Here is a 20279-nt window from a genome sequence, read left to right as displayed (position 1 = left end):
CACGCGAACAAAAGTCCATCATCGACCGTAGAATCGTCGCTGAGAAAGCCCGGGACAGGAAATGATGTTCGCCCGCGATCGCTTGAAACTTCATGAAATTCTATTTCGAAGTTGGAACTACATTCGGTCCTGAGCCTCAGTCAGTTTTGCATAAAATGATAGCATCTATATCGCTAGGGATATCACGCTCCTCCAACATTTGATGATGTTTGATTATGAAATGATTAGATATTGCTTTGTTTGTGTGAGTTTTGTTGACAATTTTCTCTTGAATGCTAAATTTCCTCGATCTCACGATCTCATTCGTAGGATGTTATAAACATGATTTCGCTAATTCACGATACGTTGTATTTTATGACATTAACAATATTCTTGTAAGTAATATAAAAACAAATTTTATTAGTTTAAATAAAATAAATAAAATTGCGATATCTTTTTTTAAACATGAAAAATATTAATATCATGCTCATGCAAATTCAATGCAAGATAATTAATTTCATGGAAACAACAAGTGATTTTTGGCGCAAATTCAATATTTAGTGGACATAGTTATAATTAATCTTATTCATGTTTAACTTGTGGGCGAGAAAAATTAGCAGATTTCAGGAGTTTGTTTTAATATATTAACTTGTGTAGTCAGTATAACATACAGTGGGCAATATAGTTCATATTTCATATTGTATCTTCCTCGCGTACACATTTTCTTCAAAATACGCAGTCACAAACTTTCTCATTAATGAGGAAATAAATGTTGCAAAACGTGGCGAAATGTTGTAAAAAATAAAGGAAGAAAATGTAAATATAGCGTGACGCGAAAATCACATGAAATAATTTATGGTCTTCTTCGTTGACGTATTCCGCGCGAAAATAAGATGAGATCGTATATAGGTAAGCTCCTAAAAGAAGCATTCTGAATGCAACTTAAACTCATGAGAATTTATCGGTATATATATTTTCGTACCGTTCCAAAACCGTGTGATCGCTGGCGGGTTTTTTTTTTTGAGCGACGGGAAAACAGAGAGTTTTAGCTCGCGACACTACAGATAACCGAGCTGTGGCCGAGACGAAGGCTGGGGAATCTGGAGCATAAACCGCGTACGTGTATCTACGTCCGGTACCTTAAGGCGCTTTCCCGCGATGTTTTACGAGCAGTCGTGTGTCATTGCTACCGGTGTCGCCCGGACAGTCTTTCCCTCACATAACGTACGTACCACGTAACAGCGTTTCACGATCGTGTTTCGTAGCGTCTTCGGTTTACCGAGTAAGGCGATGTATCAAGGAGGAACACTGGGGTTCAACTAAACGACGGCTTAAACCACCAAGAGGCTTATTCGCTCTGTTATCCATCACGCGAGTCAGATGAAAAGTATATGCAACCTTTAGCGTCCTTTATTCTTAGATTCTTGAATTGTTAAACAAATAATGTTATTTGACCCAAAATTAGATATGGATATTACATATGAGCAATACTCTTTCGTAAATCCTGCCAAATGCACTCTGTATTGGATAACACGCTGATCGGGTTTGCTTAAGGGGCAAAAGTGGATTTCGAAACGGCAGTAGGTGACATAGAGGGTGGCAAGAGGCGCGTTTTTCTCCTCGGCATGCAGATCAGGCACGTACCAGGAAGCATTGTGCTCAGCTTTATCTTCGCCGAGAAGGGTTTGGTCCTGAATATAAGATTCTCTAATACATTTTTATCGCAGATGAAGCGACCGGTATATACATACGATACTTGGGCGCATCGTGCTTTCTTTTCAATAGAACGTTTCGTCGTGATTTACACTCGGAAGGTCGATCGCGTGGAACTCCTTGTACTCTCGATGGTCAACATCGTTTACGAGATATTGTAAACCACTTTTTGAAATAAGTAAACGTTCATTCTGTCTTTTGGGATATATTAAAGATTTTGTTCTTTTATATTATACAATACGTTTGCCGATCTCCATCACAATCGGGAATAAATAATAAAATTTCTGAAAGCATTCAATTACGCGAATATGTTTGTGGAATGGGATTTATACTTTTAATTTGTTATTAATGCTTTTTACTCGTTATGCAAAATTTTTCATGCGTTTAATTTTTGCTTGTGAATATTAAATAATGCCAATTTTATCTTGCTAATCGCTTATTCTATATATGTAACAAGGAAAAATGGAGGGCTTTGAGAGTTAAACGCGGTTAGTTGTGTGCGAGTTAACGTTATGTAACATTCAATTAATAATTTAACAGACATTATAAATCGCGATTTATAATTTTCTTCGTTACCCGTTAATTCCAATATCGAGAGTCTTTAGTTAATTAATCATTTGTTCTATATGTCACAACTTATACACGAATTAAACAGATCGAACAATTAGACGCTTGCGATTTACATAAAATTAATCGCGAACCGGCGAAAATTAATGGTCACGAAACGTAAAGTGTTGCGTAAAGTGCCGCGGTGCTTTCCGATTCATTACGCGCTATTCCTCTCTGATTATTAATTACTGCTAATTATCAACTATGAAATTCGAACGGTTGAACCAGATCGGTAAAGCAAAAGGAAATCGTCTAAGAAGTGGCGAGACGGAGATAGTCACGGGAAATTACAGCGGCGTGTTCCTAGTTGAATATCAATGTCCTCGGAAGTATAGGAGCGCCGTTCACTCGCAATTGCAGTAATCTCCTGGTAATTGCCTCCGCAACCGTACCAGATATAGCTACAGTCAGAACGAACCCTTGAATCCCTACTCGAAACCCTCGAAACTCGCGAAGGGCCTCCCTCTTTCTCGTCAATTCTGAAATCCGAAATGTTTGTTGAAGTTTTTAAGGATTTTCATTTTGATAGATTTATTACAATTAATTAGAGAAGACTGCCATTTTTGGTTGAACTGGATCTTGGTAGTCTAATATAATAATGTTTCTATGTAAATTTTATATATGTTTTCCAACTCAGTAAATTGCGCCTAGATTATTTGTCGGTCTTAAAACACAACTTTTTGCTGGAACAGCTAAATTTACATGGTTAAATCAATTATCGATTTAACTTTTGATGTTAATAAGTATCTCTTTTAAACCACTGTAAAGAATTCATTGCGAAAAATATCATCTCGATAGATTTAGTTTCGATATCTTGAGACGTGTGTACATAGCGTTCGTTTAATTGAACTTTCGATTGCAGCGATAATTATTTTCCCTGGATTTCTTGCGGATTTTGTAATAAGATTGCAAAGGATTTGATGAAAATTAAAAGATTCGAGCGAATAAATAAAAATGGATGAATTTTCTGAGGGACTCCACTTCAGATTTGAACAATAAGCGTTCTTGGAACGGAATGTAAGCTCTGATTTTCGACACGACAACTCGTCTAAATCGTGGAAATCGTGTCGACGTCACTGCAAGTCGTTGTCCGATCTGGCATGTGCATGGAAACTTGCACTTACACGAGAGACGCATTTAGACGAGGAACCGTGGTGGAGAACTCTCAGACCAACTCTCATTGTTAGTCGGCAAACGTGTGCGCGAAGAAGCACCAGGAGCCAAGACACGAGAGCGACGAAGGCTTCGATCAAGTTAATTCCCATAGCTGTTTAATCGATAATCTTGAAAAATTTTCTTCGAATTTTATTCATTATTTGTGCCTTTTACCGCTTTATTATATTTGTTTAGTAATTTTCTATAAAATTGAAACTCTGAAAATAATAAATTAGATTCTGAAGTCAATTATTGCAAAAGAAAAAAGTGGATAATTTTAACTTTGATAAAGATTTATATATACGTCTTTTTTGCTATAGAATAATATTTTTCAATAATAGTGTCGCAAAGAGAAATTCATACAGCAAAATGAGCAAAAGATTGGAGTTTCCAAATGTCGCGGTATCCAAAAATGAGAAATAAAAATGATATATTGAAAAAATGAAGTACGCGAATGGCATACGATGCTATCTCGTTACGTCGGATAAATTGGCAAGCTATTATTTTACCATGTACAAAGCAGGAATACCACGGAAAAGCGATATACCCGAAATTCAAAGCGATATTGTATATACCGTGTCTCGCTATCGTGCGCATCGGCACGCCACTCGGAAGTCGGAAATTTCATTCTCCGATTAAAATCAACGCGATGTAGCGCGGAGCACGCGGTTCTTCTTACCGTCGCGGTCGTCCGGTCAATGGGAAAAGCTGTCTTTCTCGGCAAGCCCTTCCAGACAATGGGGATATGAATAATCGCCGGACAATTCTCTTCACTATCTCTAGCGCCCAGCGTATTCACAACCGATGTCCGCCAATAAATCACGCAAACGAGAGTCGTAGGCCTATAGGCCTCTTCGTGCGTCGCCTTCGCACAAAAGCGCGCCGCGGAAGTACAAGCAAGAGTACAAGGCGATCGGGGCGATGTCTCCTGCGGGTCCGTTCCGCAACGTCCCGCGTTACATCTCCGCTGATGTGATTTGCGTTATTCCGTAAATGCGCTTCTCTCGGAGATTGTATTTTGTAAGTTACGTTCGCTCGCATCGTCTGTTCTTCAGACGTCTTTGGGAATATAAAGGAAAAAACTAAAAAGAGAGAGAGTCAACGATACACGCGAAGGAAAGAAGCGAAAGCAATCTTGATCAAACCTTTCAATTAAAGACCCTTTGTATCCGCAATACAGATATAATACTGTGCGGCGGATCACAGAAAGAGCCGTTTTCTTTTTTTGTAAATCCTTTCTCGCTTTCGAGGAAAGTTGGAGAAACGCAATAACGACGCCGCTCTCATCACGTCTGCTTGTACCAGCAAATGGGAATGAAACTACCGCGTTATCGTACACGTGCCGATGACTACGCTACTCGTATACTGGGCGATCGAGCGGACGCATGCCTGACCTGTCTGGGTTGGCTTTACGAGGCGGCTTTGTCGTGCCGAAGATAATCCGGGTATTGTCGGGCCTGTTGATGCCCGCGGTACTGGACTGCGCCGGCATCATTGTCGTGCGTTGCCTTTGTGTGCAACCGGCGATTTTAAGCCGGTTATGACGCCGTGCTGGCCGTCTCGCTGACGCGTGGAGAATACCGCCGATTCCGCGTGCACACGATCGCGCACACGTACGGGGCCAGTGCAGTCGCCGTCGCGAAAAGGCCGCTGTGATTATTGTGCGACTCAATATTATCCTTCCGCGCCCAGCCGTTTCCTGCCTCTGAAGCTGTTTTTTTCTTAGATCGCGACGTTTGCAATAAATCATGAAAAGAAGATCTTATGTCGCCGGGTAGGTCTCAGTGGGAAAAATTTGTCGCGTTTTTAATCATATTGGAAAAATGATGAAATTTTTATCGAGATGTGTTATAAAAGGGTTTTGATCACGCAAAACAAATTTATGATTATTTTTAATAATCGTTGAATTTATAATATCAAACTTTTTGCGTTGATTTCCGTTCCATTATACATTTCTTTCTCACTTGTTTATGTTTATTTCCTGCCTGTTATTGCGCGAATAAATGGACAGGAGGAAATGTAGTCGTATACCTATGTGATTTCTGATAGCCGGAAGCAGTACAGTAATCGGTCATAAACAAACCGGATTTAAAATTTTCATGCGGATGTCTGTTTCCTCCTGAATCGAAACTCATAACTCTTGATTGTCACCGCGCGTTATCGGTCAATCGCGAAATATTTTGCGTCACTTAACGGCTCTCGAAGCGCGCCTTTCAACGCGCGTATCGTCGAGTGGTGGGACGCGCGCGCGATGAACAACATGGTGATTTTCACACAATCGTTCCCGGAACACGAGTGCCTATCGCCGATCACTGACATTAGTAGGCCGTGAATCAATTTGATAAACCGTTCGCACGTGTTCCGGCCGATTTAGTTTATCGCTGCGTGTAATCGCGCTTTCGCCGATCGCGCGCCCAGCGCGCGGAACGCTCGCTTTTCACCACCATAGGGATTACGTGATCCCGACGGTAATGCCCGGTCCGTTCATGCCTTGCATCTAATACGGCATAAGTATCGCGAATAACGTCTATTTACGTCTATCTTGGAAGCCCTCTCATTTCATTGCCGGATTTATAAACATGCACACACGTATTTATACCTGTCTTCTGTCTTCCTAATAAAGATCGAATTTCATTGTTAACCTTTAAATGATCAGAGTGGAGTCCAGCGGACCCCAGACCCTTTAGAATGAAATGTTTTCAAATGTTCTTGCCAAAAATGGAGCTCATGCTCCCATTGATGATAGTTGAGTGATTGACCTACCCGTGTGTAGGTCTACACTTAGCAGTACTCAGTTTACTTAATTTTTTATACTATGTCGAAATTGAAATTTGAACAATATTAGCATTTTATACTCTTTTCTAGACCTTGAACAACATTGAAAAAAATTGTCATAACTAAAGATAAAAAAATCAATGAGTAAGGAGACATTTTTCATGCTGGGGTCTTTTAGACCCCTCAGTGAACTTACGAGATTCTTGAGAGGTGTGGCATTTAAGGGTTAAATGCATTGATAATATTCTTGTCACGATTAATACTTGGCAGAAAATTACTCAATACATTTTATAACGAAGATTAGATGCAACTATTTATGTTGATTATTAACGCAATAAATAAATAAAATTGCATAAAACAAGCATATCTTAATTGAAATCTTTCGCGTATGTATATAAAAATGTAGAATCCTTTTCTTCACACGGATTTCTAAAAGAAATAGCACAAGATTCGTCTTTATTCGTCATGTTTCTCCTTCTTTTTTTTCAGAATAAATTTATTTTTTGATCTATTTATTTATTCTTGAATAAATTTGACACATATCCTTTATCTCTTCTCTCCGGTAAACGTTCAATCATCTGCCTGCTGTTCGCTCGCGGTGAATTCAAGCCGTCCACAAATCCGCGCCGGAAACTCCAAATATATCCAGAATCCGGCATCGAGCGGAAAACCTTTGTAGCCGGTTCGGTTAAACCAACTTTTCCCCGCCGCAAGTAAATACGTCTACGACGTTTGCGACCACAATCGGCCTCTGTATATCTACGCACACGTACACCTATACGTACATACATCTATCTATACCATTCCGCGAATCTGCCCGCTCGCCGAAAAAGAGATTACGGCTTATATATATATATATATATGTTTCCCCCTACATATACACATATATGTATGTATCTAAACACGCGCACATGCACACACACACGCATGCACCTGTGTAAGTATATATTCAAAGCGCGCGGTGTATCGAAATTTTTCCGCGTAAGCGGATTAACCGCCAACGGAAAAGGCGGAATATATACCCGCGGCTCCCCCGCTTCTATACGACCGTATAGCGAATGGGATCCCATTCAGTCCCGTGTGGAATTCGAGCCCTGCGCAATCTGAAATGCGATCGAACGTCGGAAGCTTAATATCTTGCCACCCTGCTTCTTGTCCATATTCTACCGCCCCCCTCTTTCTCTCTCTCTCTTTCTTTTTCTATATATGGATCTCCTCGAAAAATGGATATAAGAGAGAAACACCGAGAAAAAGATTAGGGATCTGCCGAGGAGGAGGAACAGATTAGACATTTTTTTTCTATTAAGGGATGTGACCCTTTAGGGTTAAGCTCAAGATATAACTCCACATTTTCAGCTTAGCTAAGAAATTGTTTTTACGGTAATAGGATTTTGTAGCAATTACGCGAATATTTCCGGTCACGTTCGATCACATCATTGCGCGTATTTTTTTTACTGCTGAGAGATACAGAAAGAAGTGATTGAATACCATCTGGGCCGGTTGCCGTTAAAACCTTCGATTTATTCCGAAGATTCTGTCTTCCTGTTTCTTTATTCTGCTTAAGATTGAGAATTGTAAATCACGCATTTTGTGGGAAAAGTTCAGAGAAATCAATGCGAAGAAGCTGTTCGAGTACGGCACATTGTGTCTCGAAAAAATACGTGACACGATACTTCGACGCTGGCGAGAATCCGCGCAACTTCACGGTAGATTTAAATTCCTATCCCGCGAAAGATGCTACAGTGTTGCGGAATAGTCCGCCCGCCTACACATAGACGTTCTCGAACTGGGTCTCTCTTATAATAATTTTTCGGAGGAATGCGGTAATTATACGGTGTGCATGAAAACTCGCGAAAATTCCGACAGAACGTTGGAATGAAGTTTGCGGCGATTGCGCGTAAAAATAATTTGTAGTAAATAGGTATACTTTAACATTTTTTTCAGGCGAAGAAGGGTTAAAAATGAAATTCACGAATTCGAGGCTATACCTACTCGGTCGTTTTGCGCGCGAACGCGGGTTGTCCACGACTCTTTTCTCGGAGCGGATCCCCGAAAACAGCCCGCAGCAGTCCGCAGGTGCAATTAGATGCGGCAATAAGATAGCCATTAATAGCCACCGCGACGTCGCGTAATTATAGTGATCGTACGGAGTAGAGTCATAACCGCGCGCCGAAGCCGGTTCGTCGAAAAGTTACGCTGCCAGGGGGCGGCTAGGGGGAGCGCCGTATAAAAATCCGCACGCGGCACTATAATACATCGTCCGAAGTCGCAATTGTTTGCAAACGAAGATACGGTATACACACAATACGCTTGTGCATTTTTATTTTTATCATGAGATGTCTCAATGGAATATCAAACTTTTTTTTAAGGATTTTTTTGCACCTTATCTTGTAATCTTGTAATATAGTGATCTCTGCGCACATGTGCTTCTTTTTTCATATAATACATGTAAAAATATGCATTAACGTACTCCAACGCGATGGCATCCGTTCGACCTAACGAACTATACTTGGGCGCGCTCGACGAGCTGTTTTCCAGCTCGACAAACTCTGGAAATTCGTCGTTTCAACATCAAGCTATGAAAATCAAGCGCGAGCTTAAATTAGAACGTTTGCACGATCCTGCAAAACTCTGTTCATGATATGCGTGTGGAAGCGGCGGTGCATGGTTGTGTTCGCCGGGAAATATCAAGCGATTTTTCGCGCGTAAAAGTTATATCGCCTCTTTATTTTTTTTCGTTGAAGTGGTCTCTCTTCGCGGAAGAACCGCCTCTGCTCTTTTGATCGGCCTTTCTATCTAAAGGTATTCCGCCGCGTCATATTATTTATTGTATGTACGAAAATTCTTTTCAAAGCTGAGAGTCTCGAAAGACTCTTCTCCATTTTCCGGCCGCCGTTATTGAATTCGCCCTTGTGCACTTCACGAGAAAACAGGCACACGCTCTGCCGAGCGTGTATGGAAAACGCACCAGCGGCGTGTCTTCCATCTCGCGCGCGCTTGGGTTATCAAACATTCCGGGACGTCGACGAGCTCCGAATCCATTTTGCATCGCGTCTGCTTCTCGATATAATCATTCTATTGTTTGAAGGGAAACGTTCTAAAATTATATAACAAAGTTACGTCGTGCGATAATACGAAGAAGAAGTAATATCGAGAAATCGATGTTACACCGCGGACTGTAGCCGAGGGGACGACGCGCCGCGCGATAAATTTTTCAAAAACAGCCGCGCGCAAACCCGGAGAATCCTTTGCCGCTAGCCAGTCAAGTTTTCATAATTCCCGGCAGCTCTTCCTTCCGCGATAAATCCCGAAGAAGAGTCCCGGGCGCTCTCTCCGTGCCCGCTGAAAAGAATAGTCGTCCGCGAGGGGGTCGTTTCCTGTCCTCTCCGCGAAAAAGATAATGCTGCTTTAGCTCCGGAACACCCCGGCGGCCGCGTTGGGAGTGTTTCATTACTTTTTCGCGGCTCATTGTTCCAAAGCAGCGTGGAAAACGGCGTCCGGCGGTGGTGCCCCGCTTTCTCTCATTCGGCGCGGCTCCGAACCGCTTACGTCTCTCTACGATATATAATTCAAAACCCCGAGTTTAATCCAGCCTTCTCGTAGGGAGGGCTATGGTAGCCAACTGGACAAAGTTATTAGTCGCATCGACGCGCACGGCGAACTCACGATTCGCATTCAACGTCCGGGATTAGCCGCTTTGTATGCCGAATCTGGCTCCCGCTAACTCGGCGCGCGGCGTAACAATGAAATTTCGCTGGCGCTGAAGCTGGGAAAGCCGAAGGAATGCGGGGAATTGGGCTAATTCTCGAAGCGCGAAACCCGATGTGGGCTGCTACGTCAAAGTGGCACGACGCTACAAACTTATGCCGATCTCTAGAAAGAATTCTATTCTTCGATACGTCGCGACACACGTATCTCCGAGACACGATTGATTCTTCCTCGGATTACCGCAAACGAGTTGAAAATATATATCCAAGCGTCATCTGCCCGATTGTTCCTGCTTCCGATCTGCCCTGCTTCCGATTGTTCCTCGATTGTGAGTTTAAAGGTGCGAATTCATTGACGCTAGAAACCGGCGGCAGCGTCAAGAAAATGTAGTGGGGGAAGAAGTTCCGTTGATTTGCGGTACGTTAAAAAGTTGAGACGGTCTGAACTTCTTCCCCCACTACATTTTCTTGACGCTGCCGCTGGTTTCTAGCGTCAATGAAATCGCACCTTAAATAGAGAAGTTCCGCTTTATCGCGGACACCAAGTTCCCCCGCAACGTCTCAAATTTGAGAAGGGCGGAATACGATCTTGCGCAGGCAATACGTCCCTCGGGCCGGCTGATTTGCATTTTTCCCGGCTGCACGTTTGTCAACGGGTAGGGTAGGGAAAGAGGGGATGGAGAGGTATTCCGATATCCTTCCAATTCGTTTCCAATGGAGGGATTGCAATAAGAGGAGTCGCCGTCGCTGCTTCCTCGAGTAAGCAAACCGTCGCGGTGCGCGACCGTGCTTTCGCTAGATCACGAGGCTAGCGTAAGACATACGGGAAGATGCGGGAAATGCATCCTTTAAAGGGCTACGGCGAGTTACTCTAATCGAATGTAAATGTTGCGGAAAACCGAAGCTCCTTATCCGGCTCGGAACCGCTTGAGAACGATATTACGGTCGCGGAACAATTTCGTCGACAAGTAAGAGGCAAATGTGCTGCGCATGTACGCAATTCAGAATCAGACTGCGAAATCGCGTTTTCTCGATCATTTTGTCAGGAATCATTTAACATATTGCATCTATCGTCGTGTATATTTTGCAGCGATCAAACATGGAGGAATACTTTGAAAGAGTATCTATCACATTCGAACTCTCTCATGGTATATACAATCTTTAGATAACTTTTACAAGAGGTTATCAAAGAAGGCATCTCCTTTGTGTTTCTACAAAAGACAGTATCGATGGCCTGTATTCTAAAGGCCTTATCATGCATCTGTTTTTTCTTTATCTTTTTCTTTCGTAGAATAATTCTTGTCATGATAATAGATGGAGATTCTTCCCCCAGGAATCTCACTGAATTAGCCGGGTTGCATTTGCTCGACGTGTCCTGCATCGCTGCTCTAATTCTCAGTCTGCCTTTTGCGCCATAGGCGTTGTTCTACAGTAAACATCATCCCATTGGAAACCGCAAACATTTACTCCTACGGGATACCTACCTCGCGCCTCACGTACTCGTCGCCATTGGCCCCTTGCTTTTACAAGCTGCTTTGTATCTGTGGAACACAATTACGATAATGTTACGTTGAAAATTATTTTATTATTATTATTATACTCCTCGAGTTGAAGACGAGCGTGACCTAGTAGACAGCGTACTGGTCTATTGACAGCCAAAAGTCCCGGGTTCGATTGCCGGTAGAGCAAGAAAAATTATATTCGCTCGTTCTCCTCTCGGAAGGCAATGGCAAGCCACCGAGAGTGTGTCTTGTCAAGAGAACTTCTCTAAAAAATATAGCCGTTTGGAACCGGCGTTAAATTGTAGGTCCCATATACAATGTGTATAATCCACGTGCGCAACACATGTATATGAAGAGAAGTCACCACGCTCGGACACAAGTAATGGGACTGAGGTTCCCCGAGTTGGATCTTTAAAATACACGAAAAAAGGATATTTTAAAAGAAATTTGAAACAAAACATGTAATTGAAATATTTCTTTGTTTATACAAAATGTTGCACATAAACTTGGTTACAAAGGAATAAAGAGAAAATTAAATAACAAGCTTGAAAATATCTGTGGCAAACAATAGACAGATAGGTACTCATTCATATCGGGCTTGAATAAAGAAAACTAATTATACATCTGTGTTCGTGTTTACATGTATGTATGCATGTTATAAAATATGACATAGTGAAGCGAAAGAAAAACTACCTGGTTCTACTTTTACAATATACGGCTATATTTTTTACGCTCGTCAATCATTTTGATAGCATCATATTTTTACAACGAATGATATTTCCATCATCCCTCTGAGTTTATATGTTATATTTATAAATATTCTTTTTTTTTTTTTACATATCTAACTGCGCACAACCTAAACTGCATATGAAAAATATGAGAATTCGTGAACGGGCGCGGAGATTCTTAACAAACAACTGGAAATAGGCGCATAGACGCTTTCGGCGTCTAGCATCACGGTTTTATTTACGATGTTTTTAAGCTTCATATATCAATATTTTCATGGTATCTTTTGGTAGCTTTTGGTAGCTTTCTCTTTAATTTTTTAGCTTTATTTTCTTTTTCATATTAGCTTTTTTCTTCGTTTCTTTTTGACATTTAAAGATAATAAGCTATATATATCAGAATATGTGTGATATTTTCAACGAAAATATACATCAACCATAATTCCTTTGAAAAATTTATTTTTTATATACTAATACTACACAGAGTTTTATTTTATACGATTTATTTTTCAAGAAAGTTTATGACGACCCTATGTATGGCAGAGTAATAACAACAGATAATCTTATCAGCGGGCTTATGATCGAGTAAATATCGTCGGAGAAAAAGCGTTTATGATGTTGCTTACGGCTAGCCAACGGACATCACTTATCACGTTATGATCGTCCAAGTGGATTTAAGATGATTTATGCTCTTGAGCAAATTATAAAAATATTACGTACCACTGGCAAAAATTAGTAGAAGTAGTAGAAGTAAAATTTACAGCTTCCGTTAAATATTAAAGCGTGTTCAACGTTAAAATACCAACAACCTCTTCTTGACACTTCTACTCTTTGATGGATCAATTCAGATCCGGAGCGCAATGAGGAAATCCTCATAGAGGAAAGGAATCTAATCGAGACGTTTAATTCCGTGGCACAGTAGAATCGTCAATACGTGTACGTGAACCGACTCTGACGAGTTAATGTCGTCTCGCAATCGATTCTGCTCCTCTGGGGAAGATCCAAGACGCTTAATTGGAACCAGCGCTTCTTCGAGATAATCAGAGGTAGAGGGGTTTCGTGAGACAGATAGGAGTGAAAATCTCCGTTTTAAAGAGATCTCCGTAGCGCAGGGAAATTTATCTTTCTCTTGAAGTATATAAATAAAGACATTATTATTCATAGAGTTTCCAATCGCGTCGTGATACCGGAGAAATCCGGTTTAATGCCTTCTGCCTTTTCATAGATTCCTTTCAAAACGAAGTTTTGAGACCAAAGAGATCCTTACTACCGTTATTTATATATCGCGATTCATCCTCCGTAACACTTCAGATATTCAATGTCCTCGCCTTTAGTTTTTATATCATGATAAAACTGTGAAAGCCGTGGAAGCGCGTTTCACCACGCCGTCCAAACGAACGTCGTTAATCTTTTGCAAGCTTGATATGAGATGAAAAGTGCGACACGTAGTTTGGATTTTTTGACACTATTATACAGTAATTAGTTGTGCTATCAATTACAATACTAAGATATGTAACCTAATGTATGTGTATTTATTGCATATTACAATTGTTCAAACTTGTTTGCGTGAAAAATGAGTCTGTATCTTTGTTACGTGAAATTACGGAAACCCACACGATATGTAAAAAATCTCTTTTTTTTGCTGCTACCAATATCGAATTTTGGTATTTGAAATGTATTTGGTAGCGCAAGATCCAGTTATCCCATACGTTGGTTCCAAGAAAGTAACTGGAGAATACACGGCCTGCAGGCGGCCGTTCTGTTAATTGAGAGATCGTGGAGCTGAATTCACGTTACCCACCGGAGAACCAACTAAATCAACCGAATCGATCGACACGAGAAGCGATGTTCGCGCCGAGTTTTTGCAGCTTCTCCTCGCAGGAGTCAGCATTTCACAGCGGGGCGGTGGAAGAGAGGAGAGAGAGACGTCGTCGTTTGTTGGATGCCCATTGTCCTGCGGGAGCATTTACATTACACCTGAAAATTGACTCGTGGTCGAAGTCACGATTTCGTTTCCACCTCGTGCTACCTGGGTCTTCTTTCTTCCAGCCAGAGCTCCGTTTCCGAGAGTGTCCTCGGATTCGTGGGGCTGCTGGAGGATCCAAGGAGAAAGGGACAAGTGGATGCGAGAGAAAGAGAGAGGCGAAGTAAAGGCGAGAAGAAGAAAGAAGAGATTCTTGTTCCGCGATATCGGGAGAGGGCCACGACCCTGCCGCCTATTTGTTATTGTAATCTGCATCACTATGGATGAGACACGGGTAATGGGATCTTGGGATTTACCGGGCGAACACGACGCGGAGGTGGGCGAAAGGTACCCTCTGTTCGGCACTTCGTGAACGGCACGCGAATGCTTTCGACCAGTGTTTGAGGTATCGCCGACCGCATTGTAACATTATATGCATCGGAAAAGGAAATATTGAAATAATTTACGGTGTTTACGAAATGTCTGCTTCATATTGTTTAATATAATTTGCCTTTGAATTACTGATGTGCAGTTTCATAAATAAACGGAGTCGGTATATTGTTTGCAATAATGGTTTGCAATAACGGTTTATGAGAACATTGAGAACATGACTCGTTGATAGAGATAGGACGTGTAACACAGAAATTGCAGTATTTCATCGAGTCGATGTTTAAATTTAGAGCCCCGCCGAGAAAAGAGAGTTTTGTACGTTCTAAAGGGAATACATCGTACGATCAATATTAATGCATAAATATTGTCGATATTTTTTCCTGCGGCTCTCTTGACACTTTTATATTAATTCTCGGATAAACATTATTCAAAGCGCGTGCGAAGTTTATAATTGCGATACACATAAGACATTTCACATTTTATATTTTTATATAATTTTAACGTTACATTAAATAATTTTGTTCTATATATTTCTTTGCTTACGATAATTTCCAGTTTTATTATTATAATAAAGAAGACGGATAAATATTTTGATCAATTCTTATCGATCAAAATATGTTTTAAATGACCCGCGATCAATGTTTTTAATTGGTATCTAAATTAAACTTTAATCCAAAATTTATTTTGGAAAGAACTCAATGTAAGTTGTATAAAATATTCCGTGTGCGTGAGCGATGAATCTCCGGAGGTACCGGCGCGTTGGTAGCGTCTTACGACAGACGGTGAAACTGCGCCCCTATTTCATTTCAATGGAACTTCTGTTATCATAAATCATGATTTATCACCATCGCGTATAGATTGTGCGCCATCAGCCAGTCATGTACGTAAACGTGGGTGTTCTCTGTGTGTTGGTTTTGCCCAGACTATACCAATGGTTGAACATCAGCTCGCCACCTGGAAATGGCCTTTCGTTGTCCAACCTCTCGAGACGTTTCCCAACGATTTCGCCGATCACGCGTTCCTGATCGCTATTCCAGCAATTGTATCGTAGTGCTCGTTTGTAAAGAGTTTAGATTCAGCAAATTAAAAATATTTTTTCCGTGCCAGCTTTTTTCATTAACAAAAATTTTTATCTTTGAACAACATTTTCCTTTATACCGCCTTTCGAGAGCAGATTGCGTTTGCGCATAATTATTGGATGTATATATAATATCCTACCGTCGTATGAATTATCTGATTGCATTAGCCAGGTACTCGTCCTACATTACCTTTATAGAGCCGCGGGCTTGGTTTAAAATCTTAAAAGCACCGGCAGGTATTTACGGGCAGGTATAGTCCGCTCCTGATAACGCGTTGAGCTAAAGCTACTCTCGCTTACGATCTACACGATGTACGCTATGGACGCTGTAGATACAAGCTTGTTCGGCATGTACACAAGAATGGATCGTATTATTGGCCGCCGCCCGTCGGTACGGTATATCAGGTTTTAGGGAAGCACGTTTTCTAAATATCGCACAACATAAATCGACGTCGGCAAAATTAATGCTATAATATCCTCGAAGAAGATAACAGGTTAAAATAACGGTAAATTCGCGTATATATATTCTTATCGTTTAAATTCTGTCTCCGATGTGAAATCTTGGGATTGGCGACATTATTATAGATTTCTTGCAACACGCTGGAAGTAGAAAGATTATGTTTACAACGTTTGCTATATCGCAAGATCTCGATGCTTATGGTAGGAGATTGGTTGTTAGAGAAAATCCACTGCGAGACACGTTCGACGCGCGTTACAGTATGTAGATACAAACTCGTTAAGCGTGTACTCGGCCGTGATATCGCCCGACCTAAGTTTCAGCATGTTACGCTCCAGCTAGCTACATAGAATTTAATAGTAGCAGCACGTTGTTTCGACAATCGTCGTAGTCCCGATATATAGTCCCGTAGACGGTCATCTAACGTCGTTTCTGGGATCATTAAGTGCTCTCTCCGTGAGAATCGTTTAAACTGGTAACAGCGCCCGTGAAAAAGGTATCAACGGTTTTCTCACCGAAAACTAAATGTTATGGAATTTTGTCACGCGTATATCTTTGCCAATGAGAATAAACGAATACGGGCACGATAGTCGAGCGCGAGTTTTGGTAAGAACGTCTGACGCGGCGCGTCGATACGGGCCTTTATGCGGAGGCGCATACTTTTTCAACGATCACCTTGCATAAATCAAGGGTAAAATCAATTTCGCGTTTTCCCCGGGGGCCGTGGCCCGTTATTCGGGCGAGAGTGTGCGCGGAAGCGCGCAACCGAGCCGAGGTTAAGCTACACATGCCATTTCGCATCGCCGGCACCCGACATCAGCCGACGCATCAGCCGGCGGTATAAAGAGGCTATTTGCGTTGATGAACGCGGTGGCCCTGGGCCACGGCAAGATAGATCTCTTTCGCGTGATGTGTTTGTCGAACCCTCCCCCTCCTCCCGTCATATACGTTCGGTCGCCACGGTTCTTTATGTGCCGCATACAGTGATACCGCAATACATAATACATAATGCGCGTCATAAATCTCAGATGTCCCATGATGCCTTATGTAATTATTATCCCGCGAACATCGCGTGATCGTGTTTCGGTCTCTCGCTATTGTTTAACCCTCTCCGTACCGTCACTCACAAGCACCAGACGGATGCGGACACTTTAATGTGAGTGTCTCTCAAACCTGAGCGTAGGATTATGTTCTATTAGCATTATGCTAAGCGACGATACAACACGATGATATCTGACGCGGAGAAATATTCTTCATTCTTATATGTATATTTAATATTGACGGTATCAATAGAACATATATGTAATTTCCAGCTAATGTGTGTGTATGTGTTTTATAAATCTAACATATTTTATGTAAGAAAGTATTTTTATGACCGAAGAGAAAGATATTTACTTACATAATATTTTCTTAATTAAAAAATGCCATTTATTGCAATGTATTGCATCAGTTATCGAGCGACAGAGGCGTCTAATTCTACCTCGTTATACGTGCCTGTATCATTTATGATTTATTTATCTGTCGCATCATGCATCATTACGATTTCCTCGGATGATTCCGCCGATATTCGTCATGCGTTTCTGACCAATGCCGCACAGCGCGTGACGCAAAGAGACATAAATTAGTATTGTGTCGCCGCGTATATGTACCATCAGCATGCGTTATCCGCGACGTACATGTGGCATCGAAATACGTCATAATTTAATCCCTAATCGGATAGCTGAGAGAGTACCATAAGTGATCGTGAGTGGCCACGAAATGGTTTTCGATCTTCCTTGTTATGGTTTAATCTAAAATCAATGCATCGTCCGCGTTCCGCGTTAGCTGTACATCATCAGTTCCTCTGCCCGGGATATTTTCCTATTTTTATTAGTGATATTTCTCTTTTTACCAAACATGAAATGTTATGAAATGTTATGTGCGTGCACGTGTGTGTGAGACTAACATGAAACGAAAGAATAAAATGCTAATAAATTATTTTCTTACTTTTAATATTTCATGAATCTAAAGGGTCAGAGTATACATTATACATACACATGAAATATCACATAAATTAATTAAAACAATCTCAAGTATATGGGGATCGGCCGGCAACATTAATTTGTTTATGCCACAGATGTAATTACAGAGACATTTCATAATCCAGAATGAGTCCCCTGAGGTGAGAGTATGATTCATGAAAGCAGGTCTGGGGTCGCAAAATGGTCCCCAAAACTAAAGTTTTCTCATCCTATTGAGTGTGTCCGGGAAACCACAAATATGAAATACTGCCAATCTTTCTCAGGTCATTCTTAACTGCGCGCCATTACATGCGAATGATATTCTTATGGCTCTTTTATTTTCACGCCGCAACTCGTGTTACTCTTGTTACTCTTGTCACACTTCTCCGCTGTTTACAAATTAATCATCGTGTTTGACGAGGATCGTTAGTGGGAAATACTCTAATTGACAGTATAACGTGCTAAATCAATTCTTTTATTTTTCTTACATAATTGCTTTTCGGTTCGAAACTTGTGCAATTACTTGTGAATTAAAACATTCCATACGAATAACATTCGTAACATTATCCCAAGCAATATGTCACACGAACATATCTGAAATACATCGATAAACTTAAAATTCTGAGAAAGTCACAAACGTTAAATTTCAATATAAATCATTATTTTTCTTTTTTTTCTAATTGCGAGTGATATTTTTTCTTTTATTTTTACGCACTTCTGCCTACTTGACGTTTTCGCCAGTACCGTTGTCCTCTCAATCTCTGCGTTGGCTCAGCTCTGGATTAATTAACGCGCCGAAACGGGTAAAGGGTACATTTTAATTCCCCTCGTTTTAATTACGAGAAGGGCGTACGTAATTTGGACAAGGAGTAATACGCAGCCGGCTTGAGGGGAAGTTTCGCCAAACATCCCTCGTTGGCGTGATTTCTTTGTCGATAGTTTCAACTGCTAAGATTTTCACTAGTTCGCTCTCTCGCGCGTTGTGTTTCGCGAAATACCCGTTTTAACCCGACCTCAAGAAATGACACTTCGCGGAAGTTCCTCTATAAATTTCGGTTACGTGCTTAGGCCAACGTTTTGCCTGGTAATCCCCGAAATATTTTCCGCCAGAGATACGACGTCAAAGTTATTTTTTGAGCCCACAGTTCACTGCCGTTGCCAAATCAGAAAAAGAGTCGTCATGTCTCTTGATATACCGCACGCGACGCTTTAGTTTCTATTAGTCTATTTCTAGGCTTGAAAGTTATTCCTGAGAACGACGCCCGATTAACTTGGAAAAGTTGCTCCATATTCTCATTTAAGACTCGTCATATAAATGCATTGAAATATTAGATTTGGTGTTTGAAGTATTTTATTGCCAGTAATACTAACATCAGGCATGTACGCAATATAATAAAAATAAAAATTTGTAACAAAAAAATGTATAAGTAGAAAATACATTGGATATTTCTCTCCGATAAAACTTGGAGCTTAACGTAAAACGAGTAAAATAAATGTTGCTAAAAATTATGAAAACACGGAGACGTAATTTTCTTCACTTCGAACTCACCTCGCGCGACTGACCGCGACTTTTACACTCGCGTTGCGAGATTTCAAGGAGAAAGATCTACAAAATTTACGTTCAAATTACTCCCTTCATCGTTGAACGAGTGAGGTGCAAACAGCCGTAAAACTCCGACTATTCAATTACAGCCACGCTTGTGCCTTCAAGTCACCATTACCGCCGACCGGCGGCACCATTGTCGGCGAGTGGTAAATTTCGTTTCGCATCCCCAGCAGGGGCGAACGCGTTCGGAGTAAATGCAGCGCCGGGCGATGCGGAGAACGTCGTTTAAAACATCATTAAACAGGATGACGCTGAAAGGCGGTTCGTGGCACGGTCTCACGGCACGGCGCAGCAAGCGCCGCGGTGCACCGCGCCGCATCGCGTCGCCGCGGCCGTGAGTCATTCATTATCATTATCGGCCGATTCGCTAATTGATTTATTCGATTAAACGGGGATAATGACCGACCCCGCAGGATTTACAGTTGGCCGACTTTATCGTTTATTTATCATAGGGTATCCCGTTTCGCCGGATAACACGTCGGAAATATCCGTTGATTTGGTATCCGATGCGGAAGGGGACGCCGATCGGTTCGCTGCCGATGCGCGGTAGAATAATGTCGAGGATTAAATGTAGGATTAAGAGTTTCCCTAAGTGTAGTAATGAATCCTGCGAATTCCAC

The sequence above is a fragment of the Temnothorax curvispinosus genome, unplaced genomic scaffold (assembly GCF_003070985.1).
Source record: "Temnothorax curvispinosus isolate PA1 unplaced genomic scaffold, ASM307098v1 QBEX01005310.1, whole genome shotgun sequence".
NCBI lineage: Eukaryota > Metazoa > Arthropoda > Insecta > Hymenoptera > Formicidae > Temnothorax > Temnothorax curvispinosus.
This window is presented reverse-complemented; position numbering follows the sequence as displayed.